Source organism: Sus scrofa, chromosome 13 (assembly GCF_000003025.6).
Source record: "Sus scrofa isolate TJ Tabasco breed Duroc chromosome 13, Sscrofa11.1, whole genome shotgun sequence".
Classification (NCBI taxonomy): domain Eukaryota; kingdom Metazoa; phylum Chordata; class Mammalia; order Artiodactyla; family Suidae; genus Sus; species Sus scrofa.
In genome coordinates, this window is record NC_010455.5 from 72,353,900 (window position 1) to 72,366,980 (window position 13,081).

The 13,081-nt window shown below is 42.6% G+C and overlaps 1 protein-coding gene across 5 annotated transcripts in view; it reads right to left on the bottom strand.

Annotated features, from left to right (window-relative positions):
* Window positions 1-11,676, bottom strand: part of KBTBD12 (kelch repeat and BTB domain containing 12) — a 66,480-nt gene extending 54,804 nt beyond the window's left edge. For all 5 annotated transcript variants that reach the window (XR_002337674.1, XR_002337673.1, XM_013982012.2 and 2 more), the window contains exon 1: window positions 11,535-11,676. The gene's annotated coding sequence lies outside the window, so the exon portion shown is untranslated. The remainder of the gene's footprint in view (window positions 1-11,534) is intronic.

Here is a 13,081-nt window from a genome sequence, read left to right on the forward strand (position 1 = left end):
TTGCCATTTCTTGGGCTGCTCCCACGGCATATGGAGGTTCCCAGGCTAGGGGTCTAATCAGAGCTGTAGCTGCCGGCCTACACCACAGCCACAGCAACGCGGGATATGAGCCGCGTCTGCAACCTACATCACAGCTCACGGCAACGCCGGATCGTTAACCCACAGACCAAGGTCAGGGATTGAACCGGCAACCTTACGGTTCCTAGTCAGATTTGTTACCCACTGCGCCACGATGGGAACTCCCAGAAGCAGTTTTCTTCTAACAAAAACATTCTCTGTAGTGTAAGTATGCAGTATTAGTGCTAAGTATTTATAAGTAAATATTATTCACTCAGAATAAAGCAGTTTAGGGACATGGGATTAAGATGGTGGAATAGAAGGATTGGAGCAAAACTTCTCTCCCCAAGACAACAAAATTAAAAACCAAATGCTGAGAAATCTTCAACCAAATGGACCAGAAATTTTCAAAAAGATATCCTACTCCAGAAGTCAAAGAGGAGGCCACATCAAGAGGCAGGAAGGGCGATTACATGATATAAGCAACCCCATACCTCCTGGGTGGGAAGCCCCACAGACTGGAAAGTAACTGGTTCAAAGAGTGAGAGTTCTGAGCCCCACATCAAGCTCCCACATGTGGGATCTGGCACTGGGAGAAAGAGCCCCTGGAGCATCTGGCATTGAAGGCCAGTGGGGCTTGTGTGCAGGAGCTCCACAGGGCTGGAGGAAATGGAGACCCCATTCTTAAAAGGCACACGCAGACTTTCACGCGCACCGGCTCCCAGCACAAAGCAAAGTCTCCAGAGGAATCTGGGTCAAACCTGACTACAGTTCTTGGAGGACCTCCTGGGAAAACAGGGGTGAATGTGGCTTGTTGTGGGGGAAGGACATTGGAAGCAAAGCTCTCGGGAATATTCAGCAGCGTGCCTTTCTCTGGAGGTGGATATTTTGAGAAAATCTGGCCCCACCCATCAGCAGTGAGAAGCCCCAGGCCAAACAACAATCCAGGTGGGGTCACAGGCCCACCCATCAGCAAACAGGATGCCTAAAGACCCCCCAGGCACACGGCCACCTCCAATCTCACCCAGAGACAAAGCCCCACCCACCAGAGGGATAGGAATCAGCTCCACCTACCAGTGGGCAGGCATCAGTCCCGCCCAGCAGGAAGCCTACAGAAAGCCCCCATACCAACCTCAGCCACAAGGGGGGCAGACCCCAGAGGTAAGCGAGGCTACAACTCTATTATCTGCAAAAGGGTCACCAAGACCTATAATGACGAAAAGACAGAGAACTACAACTCAGATGAGGGAGAAAGGAAAAACCCCAGAAAATCAGCTAAGCGATGAGGAGATTCTCAGCCTCCAGGAAAAAGACTTTAGATTGTTGATGCTGAAGATGGTGCAAGACACTGGAAATAAACTGGAGGCAAAGATGGATAGCTGACGGGGAAACACTGAGCAAAGAGATACAAGATATAAAACTCAAACAAGAAGAGATGCAAAATACAATAACTGAGGTAAAAAATTCACTAGGAGCAGCCAACAGCAGAATACGGGAGGCAGAAGAACGAATAAGCGAGGTGGAAGACAGATTAGTGGAAATCACGGATGCAGAACAGAAAAGAGAAAAAAGATTGAAAACAAATGAAGAGAGCCTCAAGGGACTCTGGGACGACGTTAAACACACCAACATCCGTCTCATAGGGGTGCCAGAAGGAGAAGAGAGAGAGAAGGGGACAGAAAAAATATTCTAAGAGATAACAGACAAAAACTTCCCTAACATGGGAAAGAACCACTCACTCAAATCCAGGAAGCCCAACAAGTACCATATAAAATGAACCCAAGGAGGAACACCCCGAGACACATATTACTCAAACTGACCTAAACTGAAGACAAAGAGAACATCTTGAAAGCAGCTAGGGAAAAGAAACAAATGACATACAAGGGAACCCCAATAAGGTTATCAGCAGATTTTTCAGCAGAAACTCCGCAGGCCAGAAGGGAGTGGCAGGATATACTTGACGTGATGAAAGGAAAAAACCTCCAACCGAGATTACTTTACCCAGCAAGGCTCTCATTCAGATTTGAAGGAGAAATCAAAAGCTTCACAGAGAAGCAAAAGCTAAGAGAATTCAGCAACACTAAACCAGCTTTACAACAAATACTAAAGGAACTTCTCTAGGCAGAGAAGAAAAAGCCGCAATAGGAAACGAAAATACCACAAATGACAAGGCTCAACAGGAAAGGCACCTATACAGTAAAGATATGAAATCATCCACGCACCATTATGCCACCAAAATCAGAAATCCTGAGAAGAGGAGGGTACAAATGCAGGACACTGGAGATGCTCTTGCAATCACGAGACCAACAACTTAAAACAATCTCGTATATCTATAGACTCCTATATCAAAACTCCAGAATAACTGCAAACCAAAAATCTACAATTGATACACAAACAAATATGAAAAATCAACTCAAATACAACACTAATGATAGTCATCAAACCACAAGAGGAGAGAACAAGAGAAAAAGGGAAGAAAAAAGAGCAACAAAAACAAATCCAAAGCAATTAATAAAATGGCAAAAAGAACATACATATCAATAATTACCCTAAGTGTTAATGGACTAATGCCCCAACCAAAAGACACAGACCGGCTGAATGGGTACAAAAACAAGATCTGTGTATATGCTGTCTTCAAGAGACCCACTTTACTTCCAGGGACACAAACAAATTGAAAGTGAGAGGATGCAAGAAAATATCTCATGCAAACAGGAATCAAAGAAAGCTGGAGTAGCAATACTCACATCAGACAAAATAGACTTTAAAATGAAGAATATTTTAAGGGACAAGGAAGGTCACTACATAATGATCAAAAGACCAATCCAAGAAGAAGATGATAACCATTTTAAATATCTACACACCCATCATAGGCTCACTACAATATATAAGGCAACTGCTAAACAACCTTAAAAGAACCAATCGACAATAACACAATCATAGTGGGGGACTCTAACACCCCACTTACAGCAATGGACAGAGCATCGAGACAGAAAATCAATAAGGAAACACAGGCCCCGAATGAAGCATTAGACCAGATGGACTTTTACAGGACATTCCATCCAAAAGCAACAGAATACACATGCTTCTCAAGTGCACATGGAACATTCTCTAAGAGTGATCACATCCTAGGCTACAAATCAGACCTTGGTAACTTTAAGAAAATTGAAATCACATCAAGCATCTTTTCTGACCACAACGCTAGGCCACTGGAAATCAACAACAAGAAAACAACTGCAAAAAACACAAACACGTGGGGACTAAACAACATGCTACTAAACAACCAATGGATCACTGAGGAAATCAAAGAGGAAACTAAAAAGTACCTAGAAGCAAATGACAACAAAGATACAACACTCCAGAACCTATGGGATGCAGCTGGGAGTTCCCATCGTGGCTCAGTGGTTAACGAATCCGACTAGGAACCATGAGGTTGTGGGTTCGATCCCTGGCCTCACTCAGTGGGTTAACGATCCGGGTGAGCTGTGAGCTGTGACATAGGTTACAGATGCAGCTCAGATCCCGTGTTGTTGTGGCTCTGGCATAGGCCGGCAGCTACAGCTCTGATTAGACCCCTAGACTGGGAGCCTCCATATGCCATGGGAACAGCCCAAGAAATGGAGAAAAAAAAAGAAAAAAAAAGAGAGAGAGAAGCGCTAAAGAGACAAAAGACCTGTACTCTGAAAACTAGAAGACGCTGATGAAAGCAATCAAAGATGACGCAAATACATGGAAAGACATACCACGCTCTAGGATTGGAAGAGTCAATACTATCAAAATGAGTATACTACCAAAGACAATCCACAGACTCAATGCAATCCCTATCAAATTACCAAGGACATTTTTTACAGAACTCAAACAAAAGATTTTCAAGTTTGTTTGGAAGCACAGAAGACCCAGAATAGCCAAAGACCTCCTGAAAAAGAAAAATGGAGCTGGAGGAATCAGGCTCCTGGACTTCAGACTATACTACAAAGCAACAGTCGTCAAAACCATGGGGCAATGGCACAAAGACAGAAATAGAGATCAGTGGAACAGGACAGGAAGCCCAGAACTCAACCCACGCACCTACAGCCAACTCCTCTATGACAAAGGAGGCAAGAATAGACAATGAAGAAAGGACAGCTTGTTCCATAAGTGGACAGCCACATGGGAAAGAATGAAACTAGAACACTCCCTAACACCATACACCAAAATAAACTCCAAATGGATTAAAGACCTAGACAGAAGCCCAGACACCATCAAACTCTCAGAGGAAAACATAGGCCAAACACTCTCTGACATAAACCACAGCAACAGCTTCTCAGATCCACCTCTCAGAGTACTGACAATAAAAACAAAAATAGACAAATGGGACCTAATCAAACTTAAAAGTTTCTGCATAGCAAAGGAAACCCTAAACCAAACGAAAAGACAACCAACCCACAGAGTGGGAGATCATCTTTGCAAATCAATCAACTGACAAGGGGTTCATCTCCAAGATTTATAAACACCTTCTGCAGCTCCATACCAAAAAAACAAACAACCCCATCAAAAAATGGGCAGAAGATCTAAACAGACAGTTCTCCAAAGGAGACATACAGATGGCCAAAAAACACATGACGCATTATTAGAGAAATGCAAATCAAAACCACTATGAGGTACCACCTTACAGCAGCCAGAATGGCCATCATCAAAACGTCAACAAACAGTAAGTGCTGGAGAGGGTGTGGAGAAAAAGGAACCCTATTACACTGTGGGTGGGATTGCAAATTGGTGCAACCACTGTGGAAAGCAGTATGGAGATGCCTCAGAAAACTAAAAATAGAACTACCATTGGATCCAGCAATCCCACTCCCGGGCATCTATCCAGAGAAAACCATGACTCGAAAAGACACATGTCCTCCCATGTTCATTGCAGCACTATTTGCAACAGCCAAGACACGGAGACAACCTAAATGTCCATCGACAGAGGAGTGGATCAAGAAGATGTGGTACATATACACAATGGTATATCAGTCAGCCTTAAAAGGATAAAATACCAGCATTTTTTGCAACATGGATGGACCTAGAAATTATCATGCTGAGTGAAGTCAGTCAGACAATGAGACACCAACATCAAATGCTTCCACTGACATGTGGAATCTGAAAAAAGGACAGACTGAACTTCTTTGCAGAACAGGTACTGACTCACAGACTTTGAAAAACTTATGGTTTCCAAAGGAGACAGTTCAGGGGGTGACGGGATGTGCTGGGGTTGTGGGATGGAAATCCTATAAAATTGGATTGTGATGATCATTGTACAACTACAAATGTAATAAGTTCATTGAGTAATAAAAAAGAATAAAGCAGCTTCAGACAACTACTTTGGTCTCTAAAAATAATGTCGATGAATGCAGCAGTCAATCATTAACAACTAACAATATTTTCTGAATTAGCAGTGGAGATTTTTCTAGGAGGGCTGGAAAGTCCTCCCTCCCAAGGTGAATGATGAGAGAAGTGAGTGCGAAAACCTTTTGCAAGTCCCCTTCCAGTTGCGGTCAGAGGATACGGGGGCATCAGGTAATATTCTCTCTGATGAGATTCAACTTTACTGAAAAGTTATGTGCACCATTCCCCAAAATGCACTCAAATGCTGTCAATCCACAAAATCACAACTGAGGTGTGTAGGCTGGCTGGAAAAAAAGAAAAAACTCCACTAAAATCCTGCTCAAACTTCAGTATGGGGCAAACAATTCAAAACTGCTTTGGAAAATCAACCAAGTATCTCCTGATCTGAGAATTTGCAATACTTGAAACTTGAAGCTAAATCATCCTAAACTTAGAAAATGAGCAAAAGTCACCCTGTTTCCCTCCCTCACTTGTTCAGCTCCTCTCTGTCCCCTCCCTCACAGGGGCAAAGGCAGAGTCACTTCTTGCCTGAAAGAAACTCTTCTAATTAAAATTCTTTATAAACTGGCTGTCTCAGCTTCCCTTTCCCTGGGGGTGGGGACAGAAGCAGGATGTTTCAGGGACACTACTTGGCTGTTTTGATTTAAAGCAGGACCTTCCTAGAGTGGCATCCTTGACATGTGAGCGGAGGATCTCAAGTCTGTCATCCCCTCCAGGTATAGCCTGGCTGTAAGCTGCTTGGAATAAGAATACACAATGATGGCACTGGGAATTAAGAAAGGAGGGGAGGTGGTAATTTCAACACTGAAAGCAAAATTTGTCAGCCATAAATGTTATAAGTTTTTAAAATTTCTCTAATCCTGTAAAGGATAGAAATTCATATGTCTCAAGGAGATATGGCACTTTTTTCAGTCTTGAATTAAAGTTCATTTCAGGAAACAGGTGTTAAGCATGATAGGAAAGTTTAATTACATAATGGCAACTATAAAATCTAAAAATCACTGTGTTGAAGGGTGTGGAATTATAAAAACTAGCCGATCTTAGAATCTGTACACTTGAAATATGAGTAAAACCCTGCTTGCCGGACTTTCTGGCATTAATGGCTTGGTTTTATTTCAATAAAAGCCTAAGATTTTCTTTGCAAAGGCTTGCAGGTTAAAAGTGAACTTTTGCTTTTTTGCTTTATTTGGTTTAGATTTATTGAGAATCCAGCTATGGGTAATTAAAAGATCATTACATTTCTGAGCTTTTCTACAACACATTATGATTAGTCCAAATCATATTATGCAGCCTTCTTTATACATAAACACATTAATCAACTTTATAGATGGGGGCTGTTATTTTAAGCTAAAAAGGATAAATCGTTCTTGTAAGGAAATAATTATTTTAAGATTTTCTATCCACTTGTACTGATACACAGAAACCCTCCCAAGGTACCAATACCTACAATGCTAGAGGGCCAAGATCATCTTCCAGAGAGGACCATATGACCTAACACAGTGCAGGTAGTTCAGACTAATCAGTTCCTGAGGTGTTGATCTTGATGTTCTAGGAAGAAAGGAGATGCTGGGGAGCCAACTGTTGTGACCACAACCTAGGATTTGATATCTTTCAGGCAAGAACCAAGCCACCCTGTTGAATTTTTTGGCATAGGGGCTAGTTTAATAAAAAAAAAAAATATGTGGCATGAGTTTCAAGGAGCAGTTAAACATAGAATAACCAGTACATTATGGACTATTTTTTCTTTATATACACATTTTATGTAATATAAACAACTCTATAGTGGACAATGTTGGCTTTCCCTTAGCATCCAGCCTGCCTTCCCTGGTGCAGCTGGGGGGAGGGAGGAACTGACTCCCAAACCCTCACCACTGGGACTGGTGCTTGGGCTGGTGTGAGACCTGAGATCGGCCTGATTGGCTTGGTCTCTGGTTTAACAGTTGAGAGCATCCATGTGTCACAAAGAGAAGCGGCCTGGACCTGCTGCAGCTGTGTCCTCACAGCCAGCAAGAACAAAGCCAGTACAGAAAGGAAGGTAAAAATTTCAGAGCAGGAAGTTCAAAACTTGTCTCATATATGTATTTTTAAGTCTGTAGAGAGAACCATTCCTGGTTTTTTGTCTTTTTTGTCCTTTAAGGGCTGCACCCGTGGCATGTGGAGGTTCCCAGACTAGGGGTCTAATCTGAGCTGTAGCTGCTGGCCTATGCCAGAGCCATAGCAACACCAGACCCAAGCCGTGTCTGCGACCTACACCACAGCTCATGGCAACGCTGGATCCTTGACCCACTGAGCGGGGCCAGGAATCAAACCTGCAACCTCATGGTACTTAGTCCGATTCATTTCCACTGCGCCACGATGGGAACTCCCTGTGATATTTTAAGCTAGTAGGATTGGGAAAGCTGTTACTGGCACTTAGGAGTCCTAACTAGTATTGGAGGCATATGCAAGAATATTGGGAAAAGGCTGTCTGAGGCAACTGCAATTACATCTTTTATAAAATTTCACTTTTGGAACATTCTAACATTTTCTATTATTACACTGTCAACTAAGAGAACCACAGAAACTTCTGCTTATTCTCATTTTTCCTTGACAGAAGGCAAAAATCACTCAGTCACTCTTCCAAGTTTACCTCTTCTTAAATGGCCACAGCATTTTACTGGTTCAGGAACTGAGCCTTGAACCCAGTTCCACCTGACTCCAAAGTGCCAAACCGGGGGCAGAGAGGAAATAACTCAGGCTTTGCACGGTTTCTGTCTTAACTCAGCTCTGCTGTTCCAATGCAGAAGTAGCCAGAGACCATACATAAACAGATGACAGTGGCTCTGTGCCAATAAGATTTTTTAGGGATGCTGAAACTTGAATTTCACATATATTTCATGTTGTGAAATATTATTCATATTTTGATTTTAAAAAGCCATTTTAAAATGATAAAATTTATGCTTAGCTCATGGGCTATACAAAATTGGGGGCAGGGCAACACCTCCGGCCCCACCATTGCAAACAAGTCCACTTTATAGATATGAGTGGGATAGTATCCAGTTTGGTGCCTAGTCTCCAATTCTCTGCTTAAACCTGGCTGAAGAGTTCTGAGAAGGGGAACAGTCAGATTCTTATTTTAAAAAGATTATTTGGTTGTCCCCAAGGTTCCCAAATATCAATCAGTTTCTTGATGCAGCTTCTCCATCCCAAACATTGGCTTCAACAACAACAAATACTTTTAAAACAGAAATAACTGTTTCAAACATTCAGAAGAAACATTTAAGAATTTTTTTAGTGCGGCATATATATTTGTTAACTAGCCCTTCATTCTAATTGCCTTTTATACAAGCCCTGAAAGTCACTCAAATTGCTATAGATTTACAGACCAGATGAATTTTCTGGTGGAAATTCTTAAAAATACTTGGGCAGTTAAATTAGCCACCATATTTGACAAACATTCTCAGCATTGTTCCTTGTACACATAAGGTACATGAAAGATTTGGCACTGCAGATGGGGGCTCTGAAGTAAATCAGTCGAGTCTGAATTTCAGTTTAGATCTTTAAATTATGTAACCTTTCTAGATCTTTGTTGCTGCACCTGTAAAATGGGCATACTGTATATCAACAAAGTAGTTAAGTCAGTCCTTTGTAGCCAAGTGCTCACAGTGGTGTAGCAGAGGGTAACACAGAGGTTAGAAACATGGGCTCTTGGCTTGGGTTACTGTGACTTGGGCTCTGAGACCTCGCTCTACCATTTAACAACACGAGCAAGTTTTGTAGCCTCTTTCTGTTTCTCACCTGAGATTATTTTGAGAATTATATGAGAATAGTTGGGAGAATTAAATAGGGTCATACATGTACAATATGTAATTTGCTTGGTAAAATTTGCTTGGTAAAGCTGAAGCTGGGGATACCTGTACACATGATTTTCAAACAATAACAATGTTTGGGTCCATATACAAAGTGCCTGTGGGTACAGACACAGCTCACAAATAAAAGATGCTGACAGCAACATTCTCTTGTCATGAGGGCACAGAGGGCATTCTCCTTTCATCAGCAAAATAAAATTGTATAAATGTTCTCAAGGATATCAATGGGAAGTTATTCTCTGCTCCAATTTATAGAAGACTGAATTGGAGCATTCATATTAATAGTACCCATAATAATGGAGAAAAAATGAGTAGCAAAGATAAATATAAATCACAAGAATAAAGCCTAATTATTTTGCAAATCCAAAATGCAGTTATACCCATGTCCAGTATATTTAGTTTTAAGACAGAAACTGCCGTAAATGTTAATGTGGCATAAAAATATTAATGCTTTGTTTCTATGATGTTTAATTTTATAATCTTTACATTGTCTTTAAAATTGCTATTTTTTCTAAATAACAATTGATACATGACCATGCCTCTACATTTTGCTAAAGGTAAGACTAGTTTAAATTCATAGAAGTACTGTTTGAAATAGCAAAAATTTGGAAATAACCTAAATATCCATTAATGGGAGAAACTGTAGGATATTCACTCAAGAGAATATTGTATAGCATAAAAAAGAATGAACTAGAGCTACATGTATCAGCATGGATAAATTTCACAAAGTGCGAAAAAAAACTGTGGAAGAATAGAGGCTGTGTGCCACTGATAGCTTGTTTAAAATACTCAGAACAACATTATACATCCTAACAGAGTAAATGTGGATGATATATTTAAGACAAAGTACATATAAACAATTAGGGAATCTGTTAACTGTATATGGGAGATTTTGGTAGTATTATTAGAACTTTCTTGTAAGTTTGAAATTATATCAAAATAAAGTTAAAATAATTATAAATTCTTTGAGGATACATACACCTGTGGTGGAATATAAAGAAATGAAAGGTTATTATAAACACCAAGTTCAGGACAGTGGTTGCCTTCAGGAAGTGTGGAAGGAAGTGGGTGCAACTGGAGAAGGGTGACAAGGGTTTCAACTGCATAATCAGTATTTAACTTCATCAGCTGTATGTCAGTTATTGGACACCCATTTTATTACTCCTTATGCCTTTCTGCATATCAAATATTGCATAAACTCAGTTTAAAATTAAAAATTGTATTGACAGTAGCGTACCTTACAACTTTGAAACCCACATTGTAAACATGTGTGTGTGTATGTGGGGGGACAGGACACATAGATACATTATGAATTTTCCTTTTAACCTGTCAAAGTTTAGGCAGGCCAACTTATGAGTGATTGGAAAATGCAAAAGCTTACAACCTGCGTATCCAGTCTGAATGAGAACTGCTCTGGAGGAAAGGCAGAAATAATTCCTTCCTACTCCTGCTTTGGCCGGCAAAGAAGTTACTGGATTCCCAAATTAATCCATATTTCTTTTCCAAAGAAATGTTCAGTATGGTGAGTAAATTATAATATGAAATGACAGAGGTGATCAACAGCCAAGCCTGGAATTTTATCGATTAGAAAATTGAAAACCTGAGAAATAGTATACTTAAGGTCTGTCTTAATCCATTCGATGGATTTTGGTTGGCAAGCCAAATACTGTCTGTCAACATGACATCAGAAAATGATGTCTCAGTTCCAGTGCTTAAAACATGGCCCTTCCGTAAGCTGGTGACTATCATGTATGAATCATTACCCCACATTTAAAAAATTACCTCGATCCTACTCTCACCAGCACTGCCCCCCTCCCTGATTCAGGTGCTACAGGGCCCCTCACAGTCTAGCACCTCCCAGCCCCTCCTGCCTGTCTCCTAAAGCTCCTTCCTTGTATTTTTCATCTCTTAGTAGTAACAGACCCACTCCCAACTATAATGCTCATGCCTACGCATGTTGTTCTCTGTCTGGAAGATTCTCACCCCCTGCCACCTGAAAAAAATGTGGCTGGGTTTTCAAGGAGCTGTCAGTTAACTTTAACAATCATGGGGGCGCGCAGAACAATTAGACCCCTTAGTCTGCAGTTAGGAGCGTGGCCTGCACGGCAGGGGCAGGTACAGTGCAGGCCGGTCCTGGGCTCCGGGAGGGCCGCGGGACCTGCAGACAGAGGCGCTCGCGGCCAAGGGCCAGGAGCTGAGGGAGCAGAGACGCAGGGGCCCGGGCCACGAGGGGTCCTCCTCCGCCTGGTCGCCTTTACTTACAAGGCTGCCGGCTCTTCGGGCGCGGACACAGTCCTCTGCTGGGGCCTCCGCGATGGCACCGAAACGGCAGGCGCTGCCCAATAAGGACCGGGCTGGTAGAGCGATATAAATAGATGTGCGGGGAGGGGGCGCGGGCGCCTGCGGGGCTGGGGGAGGGGGAGCGCTGGCAGCTCCGCGGCCTGACAGGTGCGCTCTCTCTGCACCCCGCCCCGGCCGGCAGGACTTCGTGCCCAGGCCCGCAGGCTGCTGTGTGTGCATACATATGTGTACGTGTATGTGTGTACCTCAGGGTTAGCATGGGAGGGCGGGGGTTCTGGCAGTTACCACACCTACATATTTTGGTCCTTATTGTCTCTTGCATCCTGAAGGGCTCAGCACTGTGGCCTGTGCCGTCACACGGTGCGCACCCAGCACGGCGTCACATTGTAGCCAGGTGTACACAACTGGCACATTGCCCCATCCAGCCTGAAAGCTCCCAGACGCCATGAGCTCTGTCCACTAACTTACTGGCTTTGGCCCTCCAGAGAACAGATGGTCAGGGAGTGGTCACTGATTTGGGTGATGGAGAGGCAAAGCCAGTAAGTGACAGGAAGGAGGGCCTTACCTGGTGTCCTAGCTCGGCTCAGCTCTTGACAGCCTCATGACCTTGCAAAGTAACTCAGATTCGTGGAGCACAGCCAGCAAAGCATAATGCATCTGGCTCACATCCTGGTTATTAGGAGGATGAAATAGAGCTGATGGGCGTGAAAGTACTTTGATAACTATCAAGTAACCCACGTGTTTTCCCCTGATGAGGTGTGTGTTATCAAATGCAAAGATCTTGAAAGTGGGTCAGAAGCCTCCTCTTCCTGATAATATTGATTGTGTCCTGTCCTGAGCCAGAGACGGGACCACATTTCTTTGGAGGCTCTTCTGCTTTAAGACTCTGTCACAGAGAGACCTGGGGGAGGGAGATACTTGCCTGTCTACTAAATGGTGCCTTTCCACTCCTGTGATGATAAACCACTCAGATAGCCCAGCCTTTGGGTGGTCAAGGCAGCATAAAACTTAATTGTATAGATTTGAGGGTTTTTGAAATGTCATGAACCTTCTGGAAGCCAAGTTTTTCTCCACACCCCAAGATTATTTCCTTTTCCCCAGCAAAGAAATCCTCAAAACTCGAGTACATGCATAATCAAATCTCGTTAGAGGTGGCGTCCAAGTAGTTTCTTAACACAAGCATGACTCATCGTTTGCTATATTATTATTATTTTTGGCTGCTCCTGTGGCATGTGGAAGTTCCCAGGCCAGGGATAGAACCTGTACCACAGCAGTGACTCCAGCTGCTGCAGTGACAGCACTGGATCCTTAGCCAGCTGCACTATGAGGGAACATTATTAACATTGTTGCATTATTAAGCAGTGATTAGTATCTTATGTATTGTGTAAGTTAAGATGTATGGGTTTAGCCTCTCTAACAAAGAATTTGAGTGATAATCCCCTAAGAGGGAGGAAATTAATTTCTCTTTCACACAACTGCCTGGCAGAAGGATCCTGAGCCTCCAGGTA